The following is a 13,905-nucleotide window of genomic DNA, read 5'->3' as shown; positions in this document are numbered from 1 at the left end:
CTTGGCGTCGCTTCCTAGAACTCTCCCTTCTTCTGCCAGCGCACCTCGCTTTTCTGCCGCTCTGGTCGATTTTTCCTTTCCTGATTGGCCCCTGGAAGCTCCGTGTTTTCTTCTGATTAGATGCATTTTCATTTTATTTTTTTTCTTCTTGTGCTGCGTGCTCACGTGCCGGACGCTCTTCAACGTTGTCTTCCATCCAGTACGGAATTCGCCTCTGCGTGCACATTCTTTCTCGTCTGCTTGTTGTCTCTCTCCATCTGCTGCACCGTGTCACACACTACACACCACACTATGTAGTACAGACATTCATATTATTACGATCTCGAGAGATGCTCAAGAGACGAGCCGCCGCGAGGAAGAGATGAAGTGTGTCTGGGCTCATGGCGTGAGCGAGTGTCGGCCTGGCTGTCTGGCTCCAGTGTAAATAGCATGTAAGTAGCCTCTTTCATCTGTGTATTTCGTCTGTGTCTGTGCAACATTCTGGTGGAGGTTAGCGATCCCCGTCCTCGTCACGGCACTCCAAAGTGGTCGGTACATCGGGCTTGTCACCGTACCTCCCGGTGACGAAACCGCACCTGCAACGGCTTCAGCTTGTCCGACTGCTCTTATCATCATGGTTGCCCAACATCATGACCCTGGTCTCTTCTGTGGCCTGGAGGGACAGGACGTTGATGAATGGCTCAAGCTCTATGAATGCGCCAGTGCTAATAACAGGTGGAATCCAACAATTATGCTTGCTAATGTAATCTTTTATCTCGGCGGCACCCCACGCATGCGACTCCGAACGCATGATGAGATAATGAGCTGGGACAGTTTCAAAGTAAAGCTACGAGAACTGTTCAGCGACCCCTTTGGGCGCAAGGTTGCCGCGAGAAAGGCTCTTGCGCCTCGTGACCAGACATCTACAGAGCCATACGTTTGATACATCCTAGACGTCTTGGCTCTTTGCCAATAAGCCCACCATACTATGTCTGAAGCAGATAAGGTGGCTAAAAGGCATCGCCTCCGACGCTTTCAATTTTCTTGTTTTCGGCAACGTCTTTCCTATCGGCGCCATGATAAATGAATGCCGTTGCCTTGAACAAGCTAAGAGCCGCCGTATCACACACCACATCACGCAGCTACCCAACACTGCTGCTACGTCGACATGTGAGGGTCGACCACATCAGGCGACCACCTGTGATGACCTAACCCGTATTGTTCGCCGTCAGCTCGAGGCCACCTGTTGGCCAGCCTTCTCTGCGACACCTCCCGACCCGCCAGCAACCACAATTGACAGGATTTTGCCAATTGACAGACAGGAATTTGAGAACATGGGTCTGAACTCCATGTGTTGCACGTCTCAATCCAGCGTTCCCCCGTTCTCTAGCGGCCCTCCTCGTCCCCGGCACTCCTTTTCTGCCACATATCGCAACCCGTCCAAATGGCGTAACCCTGATGACAAGCCGATCTGCTTCCACTGCTGTCGCATCGACCACGTCGCTTGTCACTGCCGCAACCAATGGCCACCACCTCCTCGGACATACGCCTGCGCTTATTCCTGCACCTTTGGACTTACTGTTCCCTATGCCACCCGCCTAGAACCCACTGCCGCTGATGCCCCACCTCCGAACCTTCGCTACAGCCACTCGCCCTCATCTCAATGCCATTAGTCTCGTTCGCCCAAGGCCCGTCGCTTCTCCTCACCGCCTATCGCCTCCTGGATGCAGCCAAAAAACTAGGCACCACAGCTTCTGGAGGTGAAGCTGTGTTGTCGACCCTGCCCTCAAATTCTCTGCTCATGTTACCTACGAACCAAAACTTTCTTGACGTTGACGGGTATCCTGTGTTACGTTCGACCAGCAGGGGCTGGCGATCTTCGAGGAAGGAACCGACGGAAAGGCGCCACCAGGTCTGCTGTGACGACTCGCTTTGAAAGGACGACCAGACATCAGTCCCCAGCCCATCGGCGCTACCATGGCTGTGGCGGCGACTAGTTTTGTAAGGAGGACAATGCGCCTCGTCCCCAACGGAAGGGCGCCGAGATGGCTAGACACAGTGGACGGAGCAAGTATTGTTAGTGTGTACACCGTCAAGGTCTGCTTCGAGCAGGGGAGCTCCTGGAAGATATCTTGCGGTGCCGTCTCATGCAACTTAGAACCCGTCTCACGCATCAGTCAATGGACAGATGCGGCGGCCACTGACTGCAGGGTCAACTCTGGGATAAAGAGGCGCCTGCTCGGGTCAAGCACAGTGTCTGCGAAAACCCTCTCACCTTGGTGTGGTCAGTGCAACCTGTGCAGAAGTGAGTGCGTAAACCCTCCCCCTCAAAGGCGGGTTGGTTACGATGACTTTGGACGCTCCGAATTAGTCGGCGGTGAACTGCCGTTTTCCCTCACCTAGGGATTTCGGGAGGACAGTGTATTTAAGGAGCCGTTGGCAGCTCCTCAGGGTGCATTCCTTTTTCAGTCATGTTAGACTGATGAACTGTCACATTCTCATGCAGATACTGTAAATAAATTCCAGATTCCTCGTTCTTGATGAGAACAAGTCTCTCCCTTCAACAACGTCCTCAGCGTGGATAAGTTCGATGACCGCATGGGCCAGCTACTATCTATTTCATGCCCGACTCCAACCATTACACCTGTCACTGCACTCATCGATGCAGGAGCACATCTTTCTATTATGAGTGCTGCCTTCCGACGACGACTGAAAAAGCACTTCACCCCAGCGTCGGCACGCGTTGGTTGCGTTGCAGATGACGGTACTGTGCCTATCATCAGCATATGTACGGCATGTGTGAGCATCGCCGGCCGCCACACTTTTGTCCTCTTCACCGTGATTGCTCATTGCCCCATGACCTAATTCTCGGACTCGATTTTCTCTCTGCGCATTCTGCTCTTATTGACTGCTCTGCCAGTACCCTTTGCCTTGAGTTGCCGATTCTCGTAGAACCTTCTAACGCACCCCAGTGTCGCTTACGCCTCACCTGCTTTATTCGCCTGCCACCGAAGTCAATAGCCTATATTGAACTGTTGTGTTGCCCACCTGCTCCTGATGGCGAGTACCTCGTCACTCCTCTGCCCAACATTCCACTACAGTATGACATCACCGTGCCTCACAACGTTCTGACTGTTACTGCTAACCATACTCGCATGCCTATCTTTAACTTTGGATTGGGAAAGCAAATCCTACTGCAAGGTATTTGCCTTGTCAACGTTGATTGTCTCGGCGACTATCACGTAGCAGCTTTATCAACCGATGGTTCTTCTGAGCTTAGCAAGCCCCTTGCACCAGCCTCGGGAACCGATGCCAACATAAAGAAAATGGTTGCGGTGGACCTGTTCTCTTCGCAGGCTGACAACCTTTGCCACGTATTATCCTCCTACCCAGATATTTTTTACTTCAAACGATCACCCTTTAGGCCAGACGCTCGCGGTCCAGCATCGGATTTCTACTGGCGATGTTACGCCTATTCACCGATGACCATATCAAGTTTCTGCATCGGAACGCCGAGTAATTCTAAGTGAAGTGAACAAAATGCTAGATAAAAACATTATTAAGCTTTCTTCGAGTCCCTGGGCGTCACCTGCGGTTTTGGTTAAGAAGGACGGCACGTGGCGCTTCTGTGTAGACTACCGTCATCTGAACAAGATTACTAAGAAGGAAGTCTACCTGCTCCCAAATATAGACTATGCCCTTCACTGCCTCCACGGTTCCAGCTATTTCTCTTCTATTGATCTTCTTTCTGGATACTGGCAGATTTCTGTTGGCGATATGGACAGAAAAAATACGCTCAATCAGCTTAGTAAGTTTAAAAAAGTAGGGTACGCTGTTCACTCCATAGAGAAATGTTTTGCGTTCCTGGTTCATTGGCCTTGAAACGAAATTGCCCTCGCTGTGCAGAACTATAACATGGTTGAACTTCAAAAGTTCCTCTCATAAGAATGCAAAGAAGCTCTCCAGTAGGACGGGTGCAGTTGTCTAATGTGGCTATCACTTATATTACCAACAGTCAAAATTCTATGGCACATATGTTTCTTTGATTAACAAGGCCAACGTAAAAGCAAGATGTGTGTTTTTACACCATAGATCAGCAGCACATAAGCTCCACCTTAAATGTGATTGTTCACCTAAATCTGCCTGCATTTGGAAAGTTAGTGCAAACCTTAAAATTAAATTAAATTGTGGGGTTTTACGTGCCAAAACCACTTTCTGATTATGAGGCATGCCGTAGTGAAGGACTTTGGAAATTTCGACCACCTGGGGTTCTTTAACGTGCACCTAAATCTAAGTACACGGGTCTTTTCGCATTTCGCCCCCATCGAAATGCAGCCGCCGTGGCCGGGATTCGATCCCGCTACCTCGTGCTCAGCAGCTTAACACCATAGCCACTGAGCAACCACGGCGGGTAGTGCGAACCTTCTGTGCTGTTGGCACCCAATTTCAAAGTGTTTGCCCAGCCCTGTGCACTGTAACTTGATGGTTCCAAATTGCTGGTTTTTAGGCCCTTGCCCAACTGGTTTGTTGAAATAGATGTTAAAACGAATGACAGCTACAATTTCCTGGACACTTATCAATGAGATTCCGCTGTAATTTCAGCAGTTCTCACAGCAACAACAGATTTGGTGAAGTAAGGGACAGGCAGAGTGTTAAAGAGGACTGTGAAATCCATCAAACGGATATGTTGAGCTAACAATGTGGACTGATTGTATAAAGCGAGCAAGCTGCCGAGAATTGCTAAGCTCGATGTGCAGACCTCATTTCTTAGGCAAATAAACTGTGCAATGTCTTGTTTTATTATTGATGACTGCTCTGCCAGTCTGCCTGAGTTGTAATATTTTTGTATTTATCATAAAGCAGGCACTTTCATGTTTTTGTAGTTGTGTGACACAGAGTCATTTGTTTCTGACAGCTGTCATCTTCTCAGAAGCAGGCACTCATGCTTGGAGACCTTGAGAGCACAAGCTGCAGCATGTATGCCGAAATAAACAGCTATTGCCTATTTCAAATAGAACCAATGTAAGGCAAGGCCCCTTTTTTGCTGTACTGTGCTTGTAAATTGCAAAGCAATGATAAGACACAATGTAGAAAGAAACATTTTCTTTTATTTGGCGGACATTAGAGTGGAATCAAAAAAAAAATATTGAGCAGCCCCAAGTCAGTCACTACACTAAGCAGCTCCACTGCAATTCACATGACCTAGGAATCCCAGCCATACAACCGAATGATTATTCGTATAAGTGACGATCAAGATCATTCTTCACTTGAATGCCACGGAGCGCTGTTCAGTAACAGCAGTCAGTTTGTGTCCCTGCAAGCAGGAATATTAATTCGTGTTTTGGTTATTGGTGACATAACGAAATTTATAGTTTTCTGGCCCATCAGATGTTTGAATCGGAAATAACTTCGCCAAAGATCCATCCTGCATGTACCGCTTGTCAGCGGTACATGCAGGATGATTTGCGGTGGCCAGAGACTTTTGAGTGGGACTTCGGTATCAATGGAGGTATAATGTGTGTGCATGCTTCAGTACAAGGGAGATTGGAGGCAGCATCAAGGCAACTTATAGGCACTGTGTGAAAAATCTGGAAAGTTATGCTATTTGCTAATGCTCTTCTGGCCTCTGCACTTGATAGAATACTTTCCAGGTTTAATTTCAATCAGAAAAGAAATTTAGTATTTTCTGATGCTACCTTGACATGCAAACAAGTTTTTGTCATGTAGGAGGAGGAGGAGGGGTTAGGTTAAACTACAACACAATTTATCTATAAGTTTTTCAGCGTCCTATTTCATGTGTGGTACACTTTCTTTAATTTGGCTTGCTGACCTGGCAGTCGCATAGTCTTGGGACAGGGATGACTGGATGGGAGAAGACAATGAGGTGTACTGTTCATTGTTTAATAGGCGCTTGTGTACTATAACATGTAAAAATAAAAAAACGAGTGATATTTTTATGCTTTAAGCATTTTGCAGAGTGAAGTAAAGTTATAACGAATTTTTTTTTCTCTAAGAGATGAGAGAAGATGGTGTTGCTTGCTCATGATGTTGCTGGGATACCCTAGTACCTAGCTCATAACTCTTTAGTGCAGTGAAGATCACCAGGTAGAAACCACATCAATTTGTAAGAGTTATGAATCTTCAGTAAATTAAAAGTAAAAGTAAATTAGTGCTTTATTTTATTGGATACGTTCCCCTTTTGGAAAGTTCTGTGAACAAAATGAAAATTTGCAAAAGGAACAAATAAGAATTTGGAACAAGCATGCTATCAACACAACTAATGCAGAAGCAGAATTTAGTCACACTACATACCAATAAGGACAGTGTCGGTGTGAGAACATTGCTGATACTTTACTTTTCCACCTATGACAAAGGAAAAAGTATACTCCAGTAATTCAAATGAGAACACAATTCTTGTTACACCAGGTGTGGCAAGCCCGGGAGACAGCAAGAGCCGCAGGAGTCCTGGACTAAGGGCGCCTCCCACACAAGCAGAAAGACACCTGCTTTTCCTTTCTTTCTTTTAATAAATGTTTTTCCTTCTCCTCCTCTTCCTTATAATGTTCTTTAATACAACGGTTTACTTGACTTGGAGGCAGTTTTATCTTGGGAGCTCCTATCTGAATACATGGGAACAGAGAAATAGTTTTTCTCTGAAGCCAGCAGCAGAATTCGATGAGGTTGGTTACATGTAAAAAAAAAAGCTGAAATATAGCGACTGTTCTGGGGACAATTTTTTGTGGCAGGAAATTTTGAAAATTGTGAAATTAAGAAGACTTCCGTATGAAGTTTACAACTTGATACAAAAGCTATGAAATTGTAAACTTTGTGCTTATATTTGTAAGCTTTCTGACTCTCAGCAATTTTTCCTAAATATTCAAGGTCCTAAATCAAAATTATGCAGCCTAGAATGACTAAAATTTAACTTTTTCTCTCAAATGCAACAAATTCATTGAAATTATTCCAGTAGTTGTCTCAAAAGCATTTCTGCATTTTACATGTATTTGAATGAGGAGATTAGAGTTGACACTGAACTAAAGCATCCTCCTCAAGGTAAGCACGTCATTTCTGGCCGTAAGGCCAGTTATCAGTCGACACTCTGCACTATAAAAGAGAATTGCCTTTTTTTACACTTTTCCAGCAATTCCAACTGAGTAGCATGCTTAACTGAATGCAGCTAGGAAGAAGGAAATTTGACAATTTTTAGTTTATGTGCAGAATTAATGCACTTGTATGTCACTGAATTTTGGCCTTCATGAGCATTCATATCCTTGCATTATCTTTCAATGTTGAATCGAACATTTTGTACACAACCTGAAGCAGCCATCAGGCCACTAAGCAACGTAAGGGCAAATAAGAGCTTCATGTGGAAGCACTTAAAAGGTCTGCTCAATTCACCTGCACAACTGTGAACCAGTTAACGGAGGTTCACGAGAAGTTCAGAAATTGTGCAGCTTGTTTCTGCGGTGCAGGCACAGCGCAACACTCGAAACAAATGCCAAAGTGCAGATGCGGTGCAGGCGTTATGTTATGCCCGATTAATGTGCACAGAGTGCGTACATTTGAAAGATCGTGAACTACAAGTATTATCAGCCTGTGGGCCTAACTACAAACCACACTTGTAGACACAGCAGACGTGCGTAAGCGGGCTTTTAATGGTGCTTGCGCCCATGTGCTGGATTGTCTGCTGCACTGCTGCGTCGCACCTGTACGCCTGCACCAATCGGCACCGACAGCGGAGTAGGTGCAGCAAAATCATGAACCAGCCCTGCAACTTTTGAAACGAACGGAGTGGTTCAGCGGGTGCCATTGCTGCACCACTGGAACGAATGGCAGGGTGCAACATCTCGTGAACTGGTTCAGGCGGTGCAGGCGAATTGAACGCACCTAAAGTAAAGCACATTCAGGGGCGCTATAACATAAAATGATTTCAAACTGTTTTGATTCTAATCTCCTGACATCAAATTTACGTAACCACCGGCGCAAGCATCGGGCAGTGACTTGCAGCGTGGTCTGAACGACCCAATCAAACACTCTCCTCGTTTATAGGAGGTCACCTTTGTTCACTTCCAAAACCAATAACATTGCCTACACTCAGCGGTTTTTCTCATCTAATTGGCTGACAAGAGGCGAGGAGTACGGTCTAGTGGAGAGGGTTTCGATGGGGCCGAGCCAGCACAGTGAAAATAGATAACCGCATGAAGAGGGTGGTGCTGGCTTCTCCGAATGGTCCGCTTCACCTTACTTAGCTTGCGGTGGCTGGTCGAAAATCGCGGCGGCTTGCAACAGAAGGATAAGAATGCCGCTAAAACGAATCCTCAGCAAGGAAGAGTTGGCAGAGCGATGCTGTATACATGCCGCAAGGGCTCGATAACGTTTTACTGCCGTGCAAAAAGGTTTATAATGTGCAAATAAATACATGCTGACCGGCAGGTGTGAGTAGCGAGGGCCTGAGCGATCGGCGGGCAGCCATCTTCTATTCCTTTCAGAATGGGGCAGTCTCTGGCTATTCAGAAAAATTTTCAGTATTGTTCGGCATATTAATGCATTTTTTTTCACGTACACGTCACTTTGATGCAGTGAGTTTTTGTGGTTTTGTGAGGTCGCGTGACAGACAGGCGAGGTGGGTGTTGCCCAAAAACATTGAACCAATAGCAGAGGGCTAATGGTGAAAAGGCGTTGAATCAGGAATAATTATTTTTCTTTTGTGCGGTTTAATCATTCATAATCGGTGTGTACATGTATATCAGATGGAGAGCCATCACGGTTTTCGTGACGTCGCGTGACAGACGGGTGAAGTTTGGAGTGGCCTGAAAAAGTTTTGACCAATCGTGGTGGGCTGATTGCAGAATTGGAATAGAAAAGTTTGGAATCATTTTATGTTATAGCACCCCAGGATTCTACAGGGGGCCATAGAATGTAGGCTTCCATGCAAAGATGGCCAACCTCACAAGGTTCACACGGCTGACGTAATTGACTTCATTACGTCAGCCGTAATGATCTCAACCTCCCAAAGTGATGCGACATTGGTTGGCTGTTAAAATTTTTTAGCTATGACAGTGGCAACCTCATGGACAAATTTGAGGTTGAGTGAGGTCAAATGCTCGGTGAGGTTATATTTCACAGCAGCTGATGTGCACATTTCCACCTCATGAATAAATATGTGGAAAGTTTTATGATTTTACTGATATGAAGGGGTAATTATTAAATACAATAGCCCCAGGCAGGAATCTGGAAGTGGGCTTCACCCCAAGCCACCTGAGGCTTTGTTTTCAATTTGTATAGACAGCTCTCATCACATATGAACCATAGGTGTACATTTCTTTTGCTTTACTTCAGATGTGTGACACCACCGCAGTTGGATATCTTACATCGGCCTGTATCCTCTGACCTTACTTTTAGAAGACAGTGAGTCACATGCCAAACTTCTTCCTCGTCTGCTCTGAACTAACAAATGACAGTTGCTGCCTCTCATTCAGTGTTGGCCAAAGACATCTAGCCAGAATCTTGGTACTGAATAATGAAACTACGCAAGACAAACATTCTTTTTCTGGTATGTTGCCTGTAGGCAACAATTGTCAATAAAGGGTTAATGAGAAATAAATTAAAAACTGAAATACAGTAGAACCTCGTTGATACGATTTTCACAGGAACTGGAAAATAAAGTGTACCATAGGAAAATCATATCATCCAACATATTATCCAACCAAATCGGATTTTCAAGAAAAAAAAACTTAACATTTCGAAAAACGTATTAAACAGAATCGTATCGAGGTTCCACTGTATAAAAAAACGACACTGAAATTGGCTGTAGAAAAGTTAGTACTACTAATTACTAACTGCGCTCTGAAGCTTGTCACAATTTTTTCTAGAGTTTAGAAGTCTAGGACCTTGATTTAACGCAAGAAATGAATAGTCAAAAATATCATGTAAGTACCCCTTTAAAGTTCAACATCTTGAGACGTATTTCTGCACATTGAGACGTAATATTTACCAAAGCCATAAGACTCTTAACAAAGCATGTTTCACAGTCTTGCAGGCAAACCGAACATTTACAGTGGTGCACCTTCAAATGGTGCAGTCAATTCTATGGACCTAATGCTTGCATCTTGCACACCTGCTCAAGCCAGAGGCAGGAAATTAGGAAAACCTCCAAAACACTTCAATTATCTCTTTCTGAAAGAGAGAAGTATGTTTTATCCAGCAATTCTTGACATAGCCAGACTAGTCTAAAGGTAAATTGACAACTATGTTCCTCACGAAGGCCTGATTGACAAAGGTGTTATCGGCCCCATCACGGTACATGCGTCTGCCAGGACAGAGCATTTCCTTGCCGATTTCTCTGCAGAAACAAGACGCTATCGACATTTGCTGATGCTCTAAACATCATCAGTATCCTGTGTTAGAGGAGAAAATGGCGTGAAAACCCTCTATTTTCACAGATACAGGTTCCGTAACATTTGGTGCCGAGACATGACAGGATGGGTCAAATGTGTGAACCAGAATTAACTTACAGTGGCACTTGAACATAAGATAAGTTAGAGAAACATTGCTGTAAACAGATGGCAACACAGGTGAAAAGCGATAATGATGCCAAAGGACAGACACCATTGCTTGTAATGCTTCAGTAGAAGCACAATGTGAGATTTTCAAGATCATAAGCTGGAATCTAAACCATGCAAGGCAAGCAAAGCCCACCTGCCAACTGTGTTCACAGCAGCCTACACATATTGTCAACCCACGTGACGTTTCTGTGGCCAACATACCATGGCAGTTGTGCCAGGATGACTGTGGATGCAGATGGCAACGTGGCCAAAGCATTCTCGCCTTGAGCTAGCATTGCAGGTGCAGCCAAGGAGCGCCTGCTGCATAAATCAGTCTTGCGTCTGGAAGCGTCCGCAACCTCCATGAAAGTGTTACAGAGGAAAAGAGATGCACCAAATATATTTACTGAATATTTACAAAAACTGTAGCAGCTGACAAGATAGCAGTTAGCACGCAAAATCCAAAAGTGTTCCCTTTTTCATCAGCCTTTTAAAATATGCTCTCTAGATCACTAGATTTTATCTAAATCAGGAACAATAGATCGATCCTCTTCAAAAAAAGACAATACAGCACTGACATGGGTACTTGCATGAACGAGCCCACTTCATGTGTCGACCACTCGAATCTGTTTTAAACACAGGCCTATTTCCAAAGCTCCAACTGCAGTGCACTTGCTTTTATGAGATATGTAAATTAATTTGGGCTAGTTGATGGGTCTTAAACAAATGCACAGTGCAAAACAAAATATAGATGGAAGTGACAATGTGGACAGAACCGTCTTCCAACTGTTTCTATTAGAGCATAACCTCCCTATAGCAAAGCAACATATAGGGAACTGACAGTTAAAGTGAAAAAAGTGCCAGTCCTGGTTACACTCCGTTAGGCATTCGCATATTTTTCAATGATTTCCCATTCATGCACTGCGTGCACAAGAGACTATTTAAATATGACAAGCCTTTGGTGTAACTTAGAATGATCACGGGTTCCCTGCAGTGCGATTAGGTGACAATTTTGGTTCAGTACATATTGATTGGTTTCATTGCAGGGTATTTATATAATTGTTATTTTTACAAAATATTTCGCCTACTGCCTAATGCGAAATTTGAGTGCAGCTCTATACAGGTTTCCATTTCGCAATATATTGGCTAGCATGGACAATCTATCTCGTGTGGCACTTCGCAAACAAAGCGAAGTGTGGCGCGACTGTGTTGCTAATGGGAAGACCACGAGAGCAGCACATGGGTGATGCGTGGGCGCAATTCACAGCAGCTGCCGCAAACAGACCTCTGCTCATGCAGTGCTTTGTTTCCATACAGATGACGCGCACTAGTGTGGTATAAAGGCATCCAAGATTTTCCTTCCTAGGAAACATCTCATGAAGCAATAGCTCCTAAGAAGGCCACTATCCAAAATAATCAAGAAAGGAATAGAGAAAAATGTCACAGAAAATCACATCAAACTAGGTCAGAGCATCAAAAATTGACCAACATTCTAGGCCTTGCCCTTGGAAAAAGTCTTGCAGCAAGGTTAATTGAGCACAAATGATATGCAGGTATTCTATGGAGTGATGTCAAGGCTCAAACACTGAGCTCTGCTCTTCTGCAGGACCTTGGTGATGCACACTTTAAATACCATTCTTCTGGCTACTATGGTTTCCAGGAAAATTGGTCATCCTTAAGAGGACAGGACACCACCATAGTACATTTTCAAGCATATTACTTGCGCTAGCAGGCAAAACAATTAAGGTATACTGACAATGAACATTTGCGGCAGGACACAATAGCAATGACAGTATTTGGCAGGATGTTTAGACAACAGACTAAAAAGAGTGGACTGGAGGTGAAAGCAGTTCTTTTGGTGAAGTATTTAGCTCGGCTTTAAACAGTGCATTGCTTGCATATAGGGTAACATACTTGTCATGTGCAAGTTTGTAAGAGTGTACTTATGATGGAAAATTCTGATCAAAACCACACAGTGGCATGGTGAGGCAAGTGGACAACACAGTGATTTTAAAGCATTGTTTCGTGCTGAGTACTAAGTAGCAAGTTCGGTATTCCCACACAGCAGTCAGGTTAATGAGATCAAAAATGGGAATAAAATGTCAAACCAAGTGACAAAGCATGAAGCAAGACCTATAAAGTTTCAAAGTTCTTTGACTCGTGTGTGCACCTTGTTGGCAAATGTGTGAACTTTCGACGCAGAAAAAGATGTTGTCATTGGAAACAACTTGTCAAAGATAATCACTTGTTTATCAACAAAGCGAGATTTCATCACACAAGAGTTCAAAAATCACTGCTTAAAAAATTAGAAACACCAGTAATTTTCACCTTCTCTTACATTGAACACCCTGTGATTAAACTGTCTATGGCATCTCTAGCATGTCGTGCGGACCAACACCTAGGCAAGAGACAATGCCAGCAACTGCTGCAGAATAGGCAAAAGCAGAGTAGACAGTAATGGCACGAAACAGGCTGTAGCATTACAAAAAGAAAATGCACAAGTTGGATGACAAATGATAAAAAAATACAATTCAGAGCCCTTCCACTATGTGAAGATGGAAGACCAGCTGAAGCTGTACTTGTTGACAAGTATATTGAGTTATATATGGTTAATTGCTATATTGATTAAATAAAGAAACATACACACAACTTCGTTATCTTTGATTTTCTATTTACTTTGTCACCATGGTAACCATTGCTTTGTGGTCACTGTGATATACTGCAATTGGTCGCCGATGCTTTCGTGCCCACTCCCGCTTCTGTTTGCAAAGGTGATCCTCACGGGCACGCTGTTCTTCATCGGTCACAGAGCAGCTATCCGACATTACGGATCTGTAAACAAGGCGGGTCTGGCTATAGCGGCTGCCCGTTGCCTTCATGCTGTTGCTCACACCGGTGCTCTTAACATGCACATTGTTCTTCTTCAGTACGGACTAGACGCGCCCTGGCCATAGCAGGACCAAAGTAAAACTGCTGATAACGTCGCTAGAGCGATGTCGACTTCACAAGAAAACGAGGCACAGACATTGGTGGGTACACAATGACGTTTTATTATTCTGCCATGCACTCCGGAGCCACTGAGCACTGCTGGCGCACAGCAGGCTACTGTGGATTCAATTTTGTCGACGCAACTTTTTTCTACACACCCTGTCGATATATGCACTATTGGTCATGGTCAGAACCTAGCCATATACAGCTTCTCTGTAAAAATAGCAGGGGAAACAGAAGCAGACACGTTCAATGCATCACAAAGGAATGCAGCAGGCAAAAAGATGCGGTTTCTGCAGCACAAGCCATGACCTTGTACAGCTTGTGGCAAAAAAATGCAGCACAAGCAGATAGCTCAATCACTTCGCAGTTGTTCTAGCCTTGTGAACTGGAG

General features: G+C 44.6%; 2 long non-coding RNA genes across 4 annotated transcripts in view; one reads left to right on the top strand and one right to left on the bottom strand.

The window, feature by feature from the left end:
* Nucleotides 1-13,905, top strand: part of LOC142580178 (uncharacterized) — a 200,048-nt gene that overhangs the window by 163,739 nt on the left and 22,404 nt on the right. The window lies entirely within an intron of this gene.
* Nucleotides 1-13,905, bottom strand: part of LOC142580179 (uncharacterized) — a 77,031-nt gene that overhangs the window by 60,893 nt on the left and 2,233 nt on the right. The window contains exons 2-3 of one of the 2 annotated variants that reach the window (XR_012827609.1): nucleotides 10,746-10,882; nucleotides 6,565-6,632 (exon numbers count right to left, since the gene is read on the bottom strand). This is a non-coding gene — a long non-coding RNA (uncharacterized LOC142580179). Of the gene's footprint in view, nucleotides 1-6,564; nucleotides 6,633-10,745; nucleotides 10,883-13,905 lie in introns of those variants that run through there. The other variant, XR_012827610.1, reaches the window with a different exon arrangement.

This window comes from Dermacentor variabilis, chromosome 4 (assembly GCF_050947875.1).
Source record: "Dermacentor variabilis isolate Ectoservices chromosome 4, ASM5094787v1, whole genome shotgun sequence".
NCBI classification, from domain to species: domain Eukaryota; kingdom Metazoa; phylum Arthropoda; class Arachnida; order Ixodida; family Ixodidae; genus Dermacentor; species Dermacentor variabilis.
This window is presented reverse-complemented; position numbering and strand designations above follow the sequence as displayed.